Below are 17,317 nucleotides of genomic sequence, written 5' to 3' on the forward strand. Positions count from 1 at the left end.
GGCCCTGGGTGCAGGAGGGGGCTCCGGGTTTCGGGGGGCTCATGGCTGGGGCAGAGGGTTTGGGCTCGGGGTTACGTCAGGCGGCTCCCGGTCAGCGGCACAGCAGGGCTAAGGCAGGATCCCTGCCTGTGCTGGCTCTGTGCTACACCCTGGAAGCAGCCAGCAGATCCGCCTCCTAGGCAGGGGGTCCAGGAGGCTCCATGTGCTGCTTTTGCCTGCAGGCACCTCCCTCCCGCCCTCCGAACCCCTCAGTCCCAGCCTGGAGCACCCTCCTATGCCCCAAACCCCTCATCCCCAGCCCCACCCCAGAGCCCGCACCCCCAGCTGGAGCCCTCACCCCCCCACATACCCCAACCCCCTGCCTCAGCCCAGAGCCCCCTCTGCATCCTGAACCCCTCATTTCTGGCCCCACCCCAGAACCTGCACCCCCAGCCCAGAGCCCGTACCACCTCCCACACCCCAACCCCCTGCCTCAGCCCAGAGCCCCCTTCCATACTCCGAACCCCTTGGCTCCACCCCACCAGCCCGGAGCCCCCTTCTGCACCCCAAATCCCTCATCTTTGACCTCACCTCAGAGCCTGCACTCCCAGTCGGAGCCCTCACCCGCTCCTGCAACCCAGCCCCCTGAGCCAGCCTGGTGAAAATGAGTTAGTGAGGGTAGGGAAAGCGAGCGACAGAGGGAGGGGGGGATGGAGTGAGTGGGGGGTGGGGCCTCGGAGAAGGGGTATGGGTGGGGCCTCGGAGGAGGGGTGGGGCAGGGGGCGGGGCAAGGTTGTTCATTTTTGGGCAAGTAGAAAGTTGGCAACCCTACCACAGGAAGCAAGGTAAGCTCATGCAGGGGAGCCCTGAGATAGGGCTTACAAGGAGCAGGGAGATCCCTGAGAGAAGTTGCCAGAGTCGCTGGGGGGAGGGAAGTCAGTGGGAGAATCCTGATGGGGAGGAAGTAGGTCATGAGAAACAGTGCCGGGATAGGGAGGGACTAAGAAGCAAAGGACTTCTGTGGAGCCTGAAGAATTATTATTGGGTATTTGTTGGGACTTTCTGTTGGACTTTTTGTTACATGGGAAAGGGGCTGAACTTTTATGTGCTTTGGCTGGAGGGCTAGGCCATAGAAGGCCAAGAGAAAGACAGGCCAGTGCTGGGCTGAGAAAGTGGCCAAAAGAAGGCACAAGTGGCATATTCCTGTAATGTCTTCTCCAGGCACAAAGGGGTGCTATGGGAGGTGAGTACAATACATTACATCATGTTATGAAAAAACTTCCATCAAAATTGGAACTAATTGGAACTCTTGTTATAGTTTAAACAGAGATGTCAAGGCTAGATGGGCCTGTAGATTAATGTATTGTATCAGCTGTAGAAGAACATGGAACACAGGCCTCATCCACAAAGCAACAGTGCTAGGGTTGCAGGTGTCCAGTTTTCTACCTGAACGCCCGGTTGAAAAGGGACCCTAATGGCTCTGGTCAGCACCGCCGACCGGGCCGTTAAAAGTCTGGTTGGCAGTGCTGTGGGTCTAAGGCACTGGCACTATGCTGCGCCCCAGAAGCAGCTGGAGGGGGGAGGACACGGAGCTCTGCGCATTGCCCCCGCCCTGAGCTCCGGCGCCACACTCCCATTGGCCAGGGGTTGGGATATGGGGGGAGGGCTCAGGGGTGCAGGCTCCAGGCGGTGCTTACCTCAAGCAGCTCCCGGAAGCAGCAGCATGTCCCCCCTCTGGTTCCTACACAGAGGCACAGCCAGGTAGCTCTGCGTGCTGCCCCTTCCATAGGCACCGCCCCTGCAGCTCCCATTGGCTGCGGTTCCCAGCCAATGGAAGCTGCTGGGGCAGCGCTTGGGGTGGGGGCAGCATGCAGAGACCCCTGGCTACCCCTACGCGTAGGAGCCAGAGGGGGCACATGACGGCTGCTTCCCGGGAGCCACGCAGAGGCTAGCAGGGAGCCTGCCAGCCCCGCTGTGCGGTGCCGCCAACCGGACAGTCAACAGCCCAGTCAGCACTGCTGACCGGCGCCGCCAGGGTCTCTTTTTGACCGGGTGTTCTGGTCGAAAACCAGACACCTGGTCATCCTACCCTGTGGGTCTCTTCTAATTCTTGTTCCCCTTCCACAACATTAGCCCCAGGAGTGCCTCCCTGGACACCTGGCTCCTTAGTCCTAGAGCCCACCCCAGGAGTTAGTTCTACTCCTGGGGCTCAGCTCACGAGCCCTGAACTACTGGACCTTCCCCCTGCAAGGGATTCCTGCCTCCTGTACGGTCTACACCCAATTGCGTTCAGCTCTGTTTAAGTAGACATCCGCAGCTGGGGTCAGTCACTGTAACTCCATTACACCTAGCTGGGGATCACCAATTGCCCATAAATGGCTAGATCATGGGCAAGGTTGAGGGGTAACTGCTAGGTCATGGGCAAGGCAGAGCCCAGACTGCTTTCTAGGGTAAGCCATCCTATGACACATCAATAAGGTGGTCTCAGTTTACTAGTATAGGAACAAGACTGCTAGCTTCTTTTCATATCTAGAACAGTGAGGTAGTGCTGAATTTCAGTCATTAGAATCCGAATTGGATTTTAACCATTATCTGAATCATTCAATCTTTGTACCACTGGATTCAGAACCAGTTTCATTTTCTGTACATTTTTCCTAAATTCTCTTTTCCCTGCCTGATTTAAGATATTGCTGTTACCCAGGGAGTCCCTGACTGCATAATGCACATCAGGCCTGACACACTCATTGACTCCAACTCACTGTGGTCATAATCTGTATTTAAAAGGTGTTACATAAGGTATAAGATACAAACCGGTAACTAGTCATTAAAATTATGTATGGGTGGTGTATAAAGAAATATAGATGTGTGCTGGAAATATGTTTTTGAAAGGTGTGCCAGGCCTGATGTGAGTTACAGTATGTTTTTTTTTTTGCTGGAAATATGTTTTTGAAAGGTGTTTTGCAAGCAGTGCATAAACCCAGCCTGTTTTCTTGTGTCTCCAATGTAAAGTGAGCCAAGTAATACGTCAGTGGACAATGAAAAGTACATCTACATAGGAGTTAAACAAAGCCACTATGCTAAACAGGTGTGGGGAAGACTGCTTAATGCTCATGACCGAGGATGGAGCCTTCATCTTCAGGAAGCCTTCCTGGTTCTTGAAAAGAGACAGACTTTGGGAAATATAAGCAGAAAGAGAAAGGCATCTTGGCATCCATCACCTACGAGGGACAGAGGCAGAGGAGTGCCTGCTGAGCTAATGAAAAGTGGATCCTCTTGGCCTGAAAACCAAGAGTAACTGCAACTGACTATAGGTGAGAAACCTGCTCAGACAAAGATTGTAACTTGCTGAATTTAAATTTTAGTCACTAGAAAGCGTGTTTTGTTTTACTTGTAACCTATATCTGTCTTCTATTCTTACCTATCACTTAAAACTCGTTTTTATTAATAAACTCATAATTGTTTTATTACAAAACCAACTTAGTGCTGTATATTAAACTGATGTACGATGTCCTCAGCTAAACTAACAGACTGTCTTTTTGGAGGCAGTGAACTTAAATGTCTGTGAGTATCCAGTGAGGAGGACTGGACACTGCAGAAAGACATCTGCTAGGGAACTCGGGAATTGGGGTTCACGGATTGTTACCTACAAGGCAAAGTTTAGACTGGCAGTGTCCTGAAGAGTTTTCTGGCAGGGCAGGACAGGATGCTGGCACATCGCTTAGCAGCAGCAAAGTCCCCTCCTGCTGAGGCAGAGAAGTAACACAGTGACTCTCAGTTCCGGGCAACCTGAGCAAGACATCACAACTACTGTGAATGACACTGTATTTTGTTATCAGATCAGGTTTTAAAAAACTGTTTTCATATAAAGATGCAAAATCAGAGTGCTGAAAATCAACGTTTCATTGGCTACAACTTTAGACAGGAAATGGAGATTGAAATAAATGATAAATCCATAAACTTGCTGTGCTTAATCTTGTTATCCGCTAGAGGTCTCTATTGCTTCACAACATTTGGAGGAGAAAATTTCCTTCAAATATTTTTATTGCCAGGAAGGGGAGAGAGAGGTTTTTCACAGTTTAAACAGCAACTGACATCTCATGAAAACCCTTGAATTTTAAGATTTAGTTCTGCATACACTCAAGATTATTTCTGTACTTTTCCTTCCCTTATTCTTTATTGCAGAGAATATTTGCAAGAAATCAAGACTTTTGGTGAGTAGATCATCTGCTTCTGCTGAATATTCCTCACCTGAAATTATAATTTATTCTTGATATCATCATAATTTTCAAAGCAACCAGTTGGGAAAGCATAAATAAGCCATTACGGAGGGAACTGGCTGGCTCAATGAATTAGCAATGGGCTATGAGGCCTTTCATCTCTATATTGTGGACTCGGATCCAGCCCAAGTCAGTAGTCACTGTAAGTGGTTATTGCTGATTCTTGTCTGGTGGTTGGTGTAAAATGAGTTTGGTGGTCTCAGTCCAATTTGCAGTGCACACGTGTCCACATCACAAAAACTGCCACTACAATTGTTTCCTTCATTAGCCTCAACAGAAAGAGTGAGAACTGAATGGGCATTTTGAGAGTAAATTAGTGTCTCCTTCCAAGAAGTAGTCACACCAAATTGGGGTTGAGAGATGTTGTCAGGGCAGCCTGGGGAAGCTTGCCGTTGTTATGTTGTATCTAGCGTGCACATAAATAAAAGAACTTCTGTTACCAAGGTAGTCCATTCAGCAGCTCTCACATGCATTAAATGTACACAAAAATGTATATCCTAAAAATACAGGCCAATATGATGAAAGAAGAGCACATAGTTGATGAATTTGTAATGAGTACAAATAAATGTACTGGATGCAATGAAGAAAAAAAGATTGCTTTATTTTTGCAATCAATATCAATTATTTGTCGTATGAGAATGTGTAACAGATTTATGTGCTCAGAAGAATCAGTTAACCTTGCCAGACACTCACTGACTATATGTGAGTGGGTTTATATGAGAAGGAATGACAGGAAGGGTGAATTAGAGGATATTGGACTGTAGTCTCAATACAGGGGAAGCAGCATGTAAGACGTGATCCACAGCCCATTGAAGACAGTGGGAGTGTTTTCATTGGCTTCAGTGAGCTTTGGATGAGCAGAGTTCCTAAGTGTCACACATCACAATAATCATGCGATGCATAGCCCTGTCATGCTTGCCTGCATCTTCAGCCAGATCCTCAGCATCCAGTTGATCTGCAGGAAGGCATTTGCCTGTAGTTCTGTCGTTTGACTGCTAGGGGCAACTTCTGCACCCTTGAGCATGTAACTCAGCTCTCCCTGATGGATGAGGGCCAGGCCTCTGCAGCAGCAGGAGGCCCCAAGCTACTACCCTTGCAGCCAGCTGTACCAAAATCCTCACAGCAAATACCCAGCTGCCCCAAATAGCCCCCAGCAACTTCTGTTCCCCAATAGCCACAGCATCCTCTGTTCCTCCCCAGCACCCCCCTGCCACTAGCATCTCTACCCCCAAAAGCCCTCTTCCCTCAGTACCTGCAGCACCCTCCACCACCACCCATAAGTCCTCTGCCACCCAGCAGCCCTAGTATTCACCTACAGCACCCGCAGTACCAACAGCCCCAGCAAATACCCACCCCGCTACCCTCTCTCAGGCACCTGGAGCATCAACCCACCAAGCCCAGCCAAAGCTCCCAAGTTTTGTGCTGCTCTCTGCCCTGCCCCTCCCACTGCTTGGAATAGAGTGTATTGTTCATAAGCTGAAGTTTTTGGTTATATGCAAATTGTTTGCAAATATGCACATTAGTTCATTAAATCATTTGCACAAAATGTCAAACAGAACCAAACTTGGCAGCTATGGCTCAAGCCCACAGTGGGTATAAGGAAAAGAGCAATAATAAAAGGATCAAAGGAACTGTAGCATCTAAACAGGTTTCAGGTATTCCATGTCACTGAAGATGACTACAAAAATATGACTGCCCAGCTCAAAGAAATGAATGACCAAGCTGTGAAACAAGAGACACAGAGAAGGATTTATAATATGAAGACTCCATACTGGGCTCTGTGGATAGTAATTTCTGTAAAAGGACTGAGCTAATGAGACAAGAATTTGTCTTCAGTGGGCAACATTTAAGAGTTATGAGAGCACAGAAGGTTGGTAACTCAAACGAAATGAGGAGCCAAAAGGGAGATTCAGCCTCCCAGAGCTGTGCATGCTTGAATAAATTGTATTAGAGAACTTGTAAGGAGAGATGCTTAAAAGAAAGCACGACCCATTTTGCTGTGTAAGACATTCTGATAGCTCACGTGGAGACGTATTTCATGCCATGTGTAAATGATGGCCTGTATTGGAAAATACAGTTGGAAATAGAATGTCTGAACCTGCTTCTGGAAGCCACCATATTCCGGAAAACTAACATAATTTGTAGCATCAGCATCTAAAGCTATAATGTAAGACCAGTTTCTCTCATGCTTTGATGCTTACCTAGTACGGGGGGAAAGAACACCTTTATTCTTATTTTAAAATTTAAGTTATTGATTTCAGTTAATTAAGATAATCTTGTTGGGGCATTGGCCAGGGATTGATAACAGTATAATCCTTGCACATCCAAATCACTGGCTCAAATAAGGTGCAGATAAGTAGTGATCAAAAGGTGTTACCCACCATCTAATAGCTGTTTAGCTGTCTGCGTCTCAGTACAGTTCTTAGTAAAAAGGTGTCAATGTCACAAAATCCACCAATCACAATTAGCCCTTGCTAGCAGTGTCAGAACAGAGGCCAACAAATCAAGGAACATGGAGCATGAACAACTTGCTCTCTTACCCACATAGGTGAACAGTTCAGGATAAGGTAGAGGCATGTTACTAGGACATAGAATCTTGGAGGATTGCTGCCCGTGTAGTCCCTTGTCCTCTGGTTAAAAGACTTCAGTCATTCTAGGTGTGTGTTCCAGAGCACACTGCATCACAAAAATCATATATAGTTTGAAGTAGCAGGTTCTGGGGTCCAGCAGAAAGGCTGCCAGAAGTATCATTCCTCTCCTGCTGCCTTTTTAACACAGGAGTGTATGTGTGATGGGGTGGATAATTCAGGTACTTATATCGGAGAGGGAATTTTTGGCAGGGAAATATTTAAGAAGCAGTTGGAAACTCTGAAACTCATCCTCTTGAAGTCTAAAACAGAAAGAGGCACCACAGCCGCTCTGGTTAAGGGATCCAAAGGTTAGTACAAGCTGTAAGCAGTAAGCTTTTAAAAATATAAATAATGTAGTATAAATAAGCTGGTAAGGAGAAAGATTGGGACAATTGTGAAAATAAGCAAAAGTAAGTTAAAAGGATAATTACAGGACTACAGAGCATTGAATTCTAGACAACATTTCAACCAACAAAGAGCCCTAAAACATGTTTTTATTGGAAGCAGACCAAAAACAACTAAAAATTGGTCCATGGGAGCGTAACTGGTTTGACTGTCACAGCTATTTAAGAGCTGTGCAATGCTGAAAACCAGGGTATGACACTCACACAACTAAAATAAGACTGCTACAGCCACAAGCAGCTAACAACAGATGTAGCAAAAGGTTTGATTAGCCAGTGAGAGTTTGTTCTTGAAAACCTGACTGCAGAGTTTTGGTGCCTGGAGTTTACATGGAATCAGTCAGAACTGGAATTAACGATCTACAGTTTGCTCCTGCAGTTTAAATGAAACTCAGATTAATCTTTGTCTCTTATTAACTAATTCACTTCAAGACTCTCAAGTACCAGTTACTATCATACAACAAACTATTATGAATTCAGACACAAACATTATTTATTGAGGAATATCAAACAGGACCATCTTTCATCAGTACAAATAAAGCAATAACAAAAGAAAAAATGGTCATGACTTCATATTAATTTTAGCATGTCTGAGAATAAAGTGCACCTAATGTAAGGTAATACCAAATGCAGGATTCTTCTTTAATTAGTTATTATTAACATAGAAAATCATTACTTTGCAATCATGTGTGTGTGACCCCAGCCCGTCCTTCAGTGCCAAGCAGCAGAAGGGTCCCCCCATACTGTAACTCACATCAGGCCTGGCACACTCATTGCCCCAACAAACTGTTGTCATAATATATATCTCAATGGTGTCATGTAAGTTATCATAGGTAAAGTGGTGACACACTGGTCCCCAAAATCATTGTATGATGTATGTATAGAACGTATACAAAGAATTATAGACGTTTGCTGGAAATATGTTCTTAAAATGTGTTTGGAAAACAGAACATGAACCCAGCCTGACCTAGACAAAGGTATGTGTCCGGTGAGACAGGTGGGACACTGCAGAAAGGCATCTCTAGGGAACTTGGGAACTGACTGTTACCTGCAAGGCAAGGTTTGGACAGACAGAGTCCTCCAGAGTTTGCTGGCAAGGAAGACAAGCTGGTGTATAAGGGAGCTGACACATCACTTAGCAGCAGCAAAAGCTTCACTTGCTGAAGCTGAGAGGGGTAACACAGGAGCTCACAATTCTGGGTACCCCAAGCAGGATGTAACAGAGTGCTATGAATCTTAACAGACTGGACAAATTCCCAGGTGCATCTTAGCACTAGTGACGTTTACAATATCAATACTTACTGCTCTTCAGATAGCAGTTGTTCAGAAGAATATGCACGGACTTGCTGCTCATAAATATTTGGTTGTTGCCCCGTTCTCAATAGATAAGTTCATAATTCCTGGCTTTGGGCCCTATAACATGAGGGAACACATGCTGTAAGACTATTGAAGTTTACAGTCAGAGTGGACATCCACCTGTTTTATGCTGGCTCCACTATAAAACATATTTCTGTGGGTGAGGCAAGCATCAGGGATATTTGGATGGCAACTGTAAGTGTACCAGCAGGAACCCTGGGGCACAGTATGCCTGCTGCAGTGCAGGATGCAAAGCCTGCCAGAGGAGAAGACAAACAGACAGTATGAAGGAGCAGAACAAAGAATGAGACCAGACCAACTGGTTAATATCAAATGACTGCACCAATAAAACTTTCACTTTTCTCTTAAAATTAAGGCAAGGAAACTGTGCAAAAAACTGTTCACTGCAAAATTATGACAGGGCATTTAAATTCCCAGAAGCAAGGCTGAATTTGTAGTGCTGGCAGTAAAATTAATTACTTTTTAACTTGTAAATTGAGCAAATTGAAATTATAATAAATGTTAAAATAATAATATCCAATTTATAAGATATTTAATGCCTATCCTGTGGTCAAAGTGCCTTTTAGAGAAATGCAGATAATAAAGTGCATATACAAACTGAGCAGTTTATCCCCCTCCAAAAATAAGAAAGAATCAACCCCGTCACAATTTACAAACTTATCCTCCTCTCACACACACAATGTCCAGCTTATCCTCTCCAAAAGTATGACAATCAACCTCTGCAATGTAAAAATATCCCATCCTCCCTGAGCATACCATTCCCCAGCCATCTCTGAAAAGCCTGAGAAAACAGATGAACTCTGTAGCATAACCCTGAAGGTCAACAAACTCTGACTATTACAGACCTGAGCTATTTTGGAGTCAGATAGAAAAACTTGGAACCTCACGATGTGAGTTTTAGACATTCACTTTTCAAGCAATAACTGTACTTTAATAAACTACGGGGACAGTTCAGTGCTATGTTAAATCTAAACATACACACTCATTTAATATTTCCTAATTACAATTCTACTCAGTAGCAAGCAGACTGAAATCCCTATGATCACTGTCCTAGCTGTTTTGCAGGCTTCCTTTATCTACATAAACATTTCCTGTTCTGCTTTCTCATCCTCCCCAGAGCCCAATAATGGCTTCCGATTACAATTTTTTACCATTTCTTTCACTTGAGTCCAACTTGTTTGTACACTGGTGACAAGCCTGACTATGACATTTCTTTGTTTAGACAGTATGTCTCTCCTTAACCTAATGGACATGTTTCCTCCTGTGTGGTTGAATTTATCCTTTTTATAAACTACATATCCTGGCATTTACCATTCTTGTCTGCTTCTTGACTTAACCAGTTCTCAGACACCCCAATTTATAGTACATCATATTGCTGTGAGGAATGACCATACATTTTATATAAAACAATCACTGTGCTTTAACATTAAAATTATTTCTCTTTTTACTACTCTTTTTTCAGACTATTATTCTAGTATTTCAACAAAATCTGCTTCCCAATAGGTTCTCCACAAGTAGTAATTTTATATCCTCTACCTGTTAACGGCTTCCCATTTATTATTTAATGCATGTTTACAGTTTTGTATATTATTATTCATATAGCACTGTAGATATGCTTTATGCAGTATTAGGTGCTTTATAAATAATCATAACTATTTATATAGCACCATGCATATGCAGAGAACGCTTCACAAACACTTAGAAAGACAAAGCCCCTACACTAAGGAGCTTGAAATCTAAATTAGAAAAATACAATTCCAATGGCACAAGATCAAGTGCAAGAATGAGTCATTATAGTGCCTGAGTGGAAGTCACTGTGGAAGATCAAGCAAAAAGGTGGGGTTTACGGAGGTCGTTGGTTGATACATAGAATAAGGGAGACAGTGCCAAGTGTGTAGGTATAAAGTTAAGAGCAGAATGAGACAATGGAAGCGCAAAGAAGAGAGAATTGAATGGAGCATGGGATGGTGGGGGGAAGAAAATGTGATTAGTTCTCATTGTTAGTTGTAGAAGTCCACTTAACATTGCTAGTGGCTATGAACATCTCTTCTTAGCCAATTGTTTTCCTACCCAACACATGTATCTACAAATTGCTTACTATAGCAATACACTGGTTGTATGGGTGCATACTTTTTGATAGCCCAAGGATGGAGTTGGGGTGACATCTGGTAAGCGTGCAGGTTCTTTTATTGTTTTAATATGCTTTCTCTATAATACTGTCACCTTAACAATAAAGGTGCTTGCTTATAAAGAGTTATGTGGTAACATATAACTGCAGGCAATTACACTGTTCAGAGCCTCTGGAGAGAAAGCAAAGTGCTGGCCTTTTAGGTAGTCTGGCTTGCTGGGGACATCACAGTGTAGGCAGGAAACTGTGCAGCCTGGAAAAACGCCAATCAAGAGAGAGAGACAGAGAGAAATGTGGGTATCTCCCCAAGAGAAGTGACGGCTGAGAAGCCGGGAACCTCAAATGGCTGCCCTTGATGTACCACAGAGGGGGTATACAAGTGCAGTTGCCGTGAACTGTGACACCCATAATCCTGATCTAGTAGTAACAATTGATACCCACAAATACTGTCAGCTCCTTCTCACACTCAGTATTAGCCATTCTCCTTACTGATCTTAACCTTATTAGTCACTACTAAGATCTTTGCTCCTTGTTATTTACCTTCCAACCTATCTGCAAGATTTATGAAATAACTGCCAACTACCATTGGCCCTCTCCTCCTTCCAAATTTTACAGTCTCTTCTTCTTCTTCCGTGCTATGACCCAAGAACTCCTGAAAGCCAATTGGCAAGGAGATTACAGGAATGTCCTGATTCTGGTATGAACATTCTGGCTCAGCAATGAATGTCACATGAGGTCTTAAATCAAAGCTGGGTCACACTGGTCATTAATACCATTGTGAAATGTACATACAGATACTATGGGAGGAGTTGTGTATATAAACAGAAAATATGTTTCAAAGTCTGTATCAAGTGCAGAATTGGCAAACCGGTTTTCTGTCAGACAAGGGATGTTTATTCACCGATCTCTGTTGCAATGTAAAATAAGTATTGTCTCATTCACAATGGGTCTTTCATCACCCATCTAAGATGAACGCAGATGAAGGCTTGTAAGAATTTCAGCAAGGAATAAACAGGTATAGAAACACAGCAGGGGAAGAGAACCTTATTTTGAGATACATTTCAAAGGGTTTCTGGACTATATCTGAGAAACAAAGAAGGCACCCCATTATCTGGCACAATAGGAACTAAATGGCCAGTGTGTTTACATTCATGAAAATGGGATCACAACCAGCCATGGTTGAAGATACTACAAAAGGCTTTGGATGAAATAACAGGTTAACCTCCTGCCTCAAGAAGTTTAAGTTTAGTCTCCAGAAAGCATGTTATGATTTTGTTTTATACATTTTTGTTTCCATTATCCTTACTCACCATCTTTTGAATCTCTGGTAATAAACTTATCCTTGTTTCACTATAAATATATCTAAGTGCTGTGATATTAAGCAAGATACTGATCCTGAGTTGAATCATGCAAGCTGGTGTGTACACTGCTCCCTTGGGGACAGCCGATCTGGTATTTCTGTGAGTGTTCAGTGGATAAGGGGCTGGATACTGCAGGGGAATATTTGAAAGGGATTCAAGGGTACCCCTATTGTTAACCTGAAAGGCAAAGTAAGGGCTGGCGTAGCCCAGAAGAGAATGCTTGGGTGGCAAACAAGCTGGCAGTGTTAGGAAATGATACCCAGTTAAGCACAAGCAAGCCTCCATCTTGCTGGAGACAGGGTGATAACAAGGTGACTCAGAGGCCTGGGTAGCCCAAGAACCATCACACATGCCTTCTACTTTTCCCATGTCAGTTAACACATGCTGTTCAGTAACATTATTATGCATTTTATCAGGCATAGCCACTCATTTTATCAGACATAGCCACTTGGGGGGAGGGATAGCTCAGTGGTTTGAGCATTGGCCTGCTAAACCCAGGGTTGTGAGCTCAGTCCTTGAGGGGCCACTTAGGGATCTGAGGCAAAAATCAGTACTTGGTCCTGCTAGTGAAGGCAGGGGGCTGGACTCGATGACCTTTCAAGGTCCCTTCCAGCTCTATGAGATAGGTATATCTCAATATATTTTATTATTATTATAAACCTCATCCACACTACCATTGAAATAATGTTAGCAGTAGCCATGTCCATGATTTTTAATGTGTTCTTCTTGATTAACATGGACACGCATTTTTTTCTTTCTGACAGCCATATTACAGGCTATGTATGAGAGCAGTCTACAGCAAGTATTTGCTAGCAGTGTTCATAGAAAAAAAATCTGTCCACACTTGTCAGAGTGTTTATCAGAAGCTGGGAATGGGTGACAAGGGATGGATCACTTGATGATTATCTGTTCTGTTCATTCCCTCTGTAGCCAATGATTTTAGTTTATTATCCATGATGTTATGTTTGATGTTATGATTAATCAACATGCTATACCATATATATTCATTGTATGTTAGAATTAATTTGTAGTTATAAAAGTATAAGACTGATCAGTATTTTGAGGAACCAAGTAGTAGACATGAGTAAGATAAACTGAAACACAAGAACATGTAAGCTGAGGCCTGCAAGACTTTAGCTTAGATATTTTGGGCCTTGGAGACAAGAAATGATGGCATAAATCAGTGACCGAGAAATAACCTGAAAGATTATGGGAAAAGAGGTACCAAATGGTAATATTGTGAAAGTATAGCTGGGAAGATTAAATTTAAATTATAAAATGCTGTGACAGTAAGTATTGTCTCCAACATGTGCCTTAATCACAAGATAAAGGTGGTATGTCAATGTTATTGAAAACCTCCACAGCCTATAGAATTTGGGGTCCCTTGTGTTTCTAGGGCACACAGACCAATAAGACACTTTCATGTACATGCACAGAATGTAGGTATAGACAAATTCACAGTATAAAAAAGGGTGCCTAGAGTAAGAAATTTGAGCTTCCTATGGAAAACTCTAGCAGGAATCACTCCCGTATAGATTATCAATCTATGAGAAGGCCAACAGACTCCAACATCATCTAGGAGGATATGAATATGTCTGTAGTACATGATTCTTATCTTTAGGAATTGTATATGCTGTGACATTTATAACTTTGTTGGTAACCTTAATAAAACTGCTAAGAGATAGATGCTCTTGTAATTGTATGTGTTTTTTGTCTGTGGTTTCATGTGTTCCAATGGGTTCTAGATCCAGAACAAACAGAGATAACTTGTTGAACTTGAGACTGTAGCCGCCAGAGCTGAACCCACGGGAGTATAATTAACATTAAATAGAATAAAAGGCTACACCTCTGGGGCACCTGGCATTGGACATGTCTGAAGACAGGATACTGGGCTAGATCGACCTTTGGTCTGACCTAGTATGGCCATTTTTATGTTCTTAAACCATACTAGAAATTTGCTAGCAATGACCAAACACTGTTAGCACAGTTTCGGAAGTACAATAACAGGGCTCAGTGTCACTTCATATCCAGTTCTGTTGCACCAGTCATCATGGAGTCTAGGCACAAAATAGAAATATAAATTTTCAGCATCATCCTGGTAGGACAATACTGCTCCACCCTCGGTGGGATTGAATTTCATAAGTCTTTTCTGTGGAAGAATAACTGGTTAGGATAGATCTAACAGAGGATATATCTATCAGTCAACATGTCACTCCTTCTATTGAGGGAAGGCCTATGTAAAAAGTATGTGTCTTGCACTAAAAGAGGCAAGGAATAAAGTGAACCTGTCTTCTACAGTAAGGGTTTCCATAGTCAAATGCTCTTCACCAAAAATGGTTTCTCCTCAGCTCATGTGAGCTTCCTCCTGGGTACTGCCAATTCCATTATCCCCTTTGATCACAGTATTCTTGGAGTGCAGTAGAGGGTAGAGGGAAATGCAGTACCTAACTCAAGCTGTGAAAAGGAGGATCATGATCAGGTGCTGAATGGGGAGACACTGCAGTGCAAGGAGCAATGTTGTGATACACTCCTGATTGCCTGTTCACATAGCAGATGAGCAGCTGTGTACTGGAGCAGCTTCCATGATCAGTCCTAAGTGTAAAGCATTTCAGCACTCCACCACAGAAATAAAGGCATGAATCGCTGTGGGCAGTTCTGCATCCAAGAGGAGCAGGTGAAATCTTCCGGCTAGATTAAGATGGAAAAGGGTAACTGGCAACTTCTGTAACCTGGGTATCTGGGCACAGGGCTGAATCAAGTGTAAGTGAAGACTGCACACACCTTAACAACTGATGGATGGAGGGACCAGTCATGATTTCTGATAGATTCCCTAAACGTTTCCTCCTGCTTATCAGAGTTATCTACACCTCACTAAGGTTCAGCCTGAGCTGGCTATTTTTTATTCAGATGTTCATTATTCCCAGACATTGAGGTAGCTGGGGGACTGTGTTGTCTGGTCCAAATGATAAGGATTCTCATACCTGTATGTTATTGAAATTTGAGCCCATATCATCAGATGAAATCCCCTAAAGCAGTGATTCTGAACAACCGGTCCATGGACCAGCGCCGGTCCCTGAGATCTCCCTGACACAGTTTAGGAAGGCAGCAAGCTGGTCCCTGGTATCAAAAAGGCTGAGAAACATTGTGCTACAGGACTACACCAGATTCAGAAATATAGAGTGGGAGACAAAGCTGTAGGTGATGTGAAGTAGCTGTCCATTATGACTATGGCTACATTTTAGTCATGGGTATTTTTAGTAAAAGTCACGGACTGGTCACGGGCAGTAAACAGAAATTCACGGCCCGTGACCGGTCATTGACTTTTATTATATACCCCTGACTAAAACTTGGAGGGCGGGGGGCAGCTCAGGAGAGCGGCCCTTGGAGCACAACAGGTGCGGGGGGTGGAAGGATGGCCCGGGGGGGGGTGTCTTAAGTGCTTGGAGGGGGGTGTTGGTGGGGCTGGGGCAGGCTCCTACCTGGCTCCCGGGAAGCAGCGACCCCAGCTCCTAGCTCCACATGCTGTCTCCGCTCCGCACCAAGCCCCAGTTCTGCAGCTCCTATTGGCTGGGAACCATGGAGCCTGTGGGTGGAGGCAGTACATGGAGCCAGGAACTGAGGGAGGTGAGTTCCTGTTGCCCTTCCTGGGAGCCGCCCCCCCCAGGTAAGCACCACCCCACACCCCAACACCCAGCCCCCCACACCCAAACTCCTGCTGCTGGGGGATGGCGGGGCGAAACTGCCCAGCAGCAGCTGGTGCTTCTGGCCAGGGGGCTGCCCGAGCTGCTCAGGCAGCCCCCGGGCCAGGTGCACCACCCACTGGAGGAGTCAAAGAGGTCATGGAAAGTCACTGAATCCATGACTTCTGTGATCTCCGTGACAAACACGGAGCCTTAAATATGACCCCCTGATATGTCTAAAAGGAATGTATGAAGTTATCATCTTAGAGTGATTCTATTGATCCTACTTAGTTTCCACAGAGGAGAAGATAGCAACTCATGGTCAACTGTGTGAAAAGCTACAGACAGATCTAGCAGAATCAGGATGGATGTTTGTTTACTGTTTGTAGTGAGCCGGTGTGGTGCCCCTCCGTCCCGCATAGGGCCGAACCCCAACGTGGGCAGAGCCACCGGGTCCGCCGCCCGCCCCTCCGAGGTCACGGCCCCGACCCGGAAGTATAAAAGCCCGCCAGCAGAGCTCAGTGGAGCCCAGGCCGGCAGAGAGAGCAGACGTCCCGGGCCGAGCTCCCGCTTGGGAGACAGCCGCAGGCCGCGAGCCGCCTGCTACCCCACCGCGCCGGTCGAGCCTACCTCTCGCCAGGTACCCCGAGGAGGACTGGCCAAGTCTGCCCCGGACCAGCTACCCAGAGGAGGACTGGCCAAGCCTGCCCCGGGCCAGCTACCCGAGGAGGAGCCAAGCCTGCCCCGGGCCAGCTACCCTGGTGGAGAGCTGCCGGACCGGCCCCCAAGCCCCGCACCCGAGGAACTGATGCTGCTGGATTCGCCCGAACCCGGCGTCGCCAACAAGGTAGGCCCCGAGGGGGGACATGGAACTAGCCCGGGGGTAGCCGACCCCGGTCAGGCTGCAGAGACCTGTGAGCCGATGTCAGTGTGTTTCGGTCAGGATACCCCACTGACCAGCAGCGGCAGTAACCGCTGCTAGGGCCCCGGGCTGGAACGCAGTGGAGTGGGTGGGCCTGCGTTCCCCCCTGCCACCCGCTCTCACGGGTGGCAGGCTTCCCCCTCACCCAACGCCCAGCTAGGAGCCTGGACGTACCCCAACTGATTGTCGCTCAAAACCCTGCCTCGAAGGGCCTGAGCTGTGACTGTTTATGCCCCGCCCTGATACAGGGCCTGGGCCTGCTTTAAACTGTTGACTGTTACTCAGCCCCTGTACAAAAGGGCCTGAGCTAGCTGAGTGTTTACTCAGCCCTGCCTGAGGGCTTGAGCTCCCTGGACTGTGGGTCGCCCAGCCCCTGCGTAAACGGGCCTGAACTTTGACTGTCTGTGTTATAGTGAGCCGGTGTGGCGCCCCTCCGTCCCGGAGGGTAGAGCCCCGGCGCAACCCTACTACACTGTTTAATAGGTTTGAGGAGATCATCCACTAGTTCATCTAGTGCTGTTTATATACACCACACACTGGTCCAAAGCCCAACTAGGAAGGA

This window comes from Terrapene carolina, unplaced genomic scaffold, assembly GCF_002925995.2.
Source record: "Terrapene carolina triunguis isolate 2854851 unplaced genomic scaffold, T_m_triunguis-2.0 Scaffold33723, whole genome shotgun sequence".
Classification (NCBI taxonomy): Eukaryota; Metazoa; Chordata; order Testudines; family Emydidae; genus Terrapene; species Terrapene triunguis.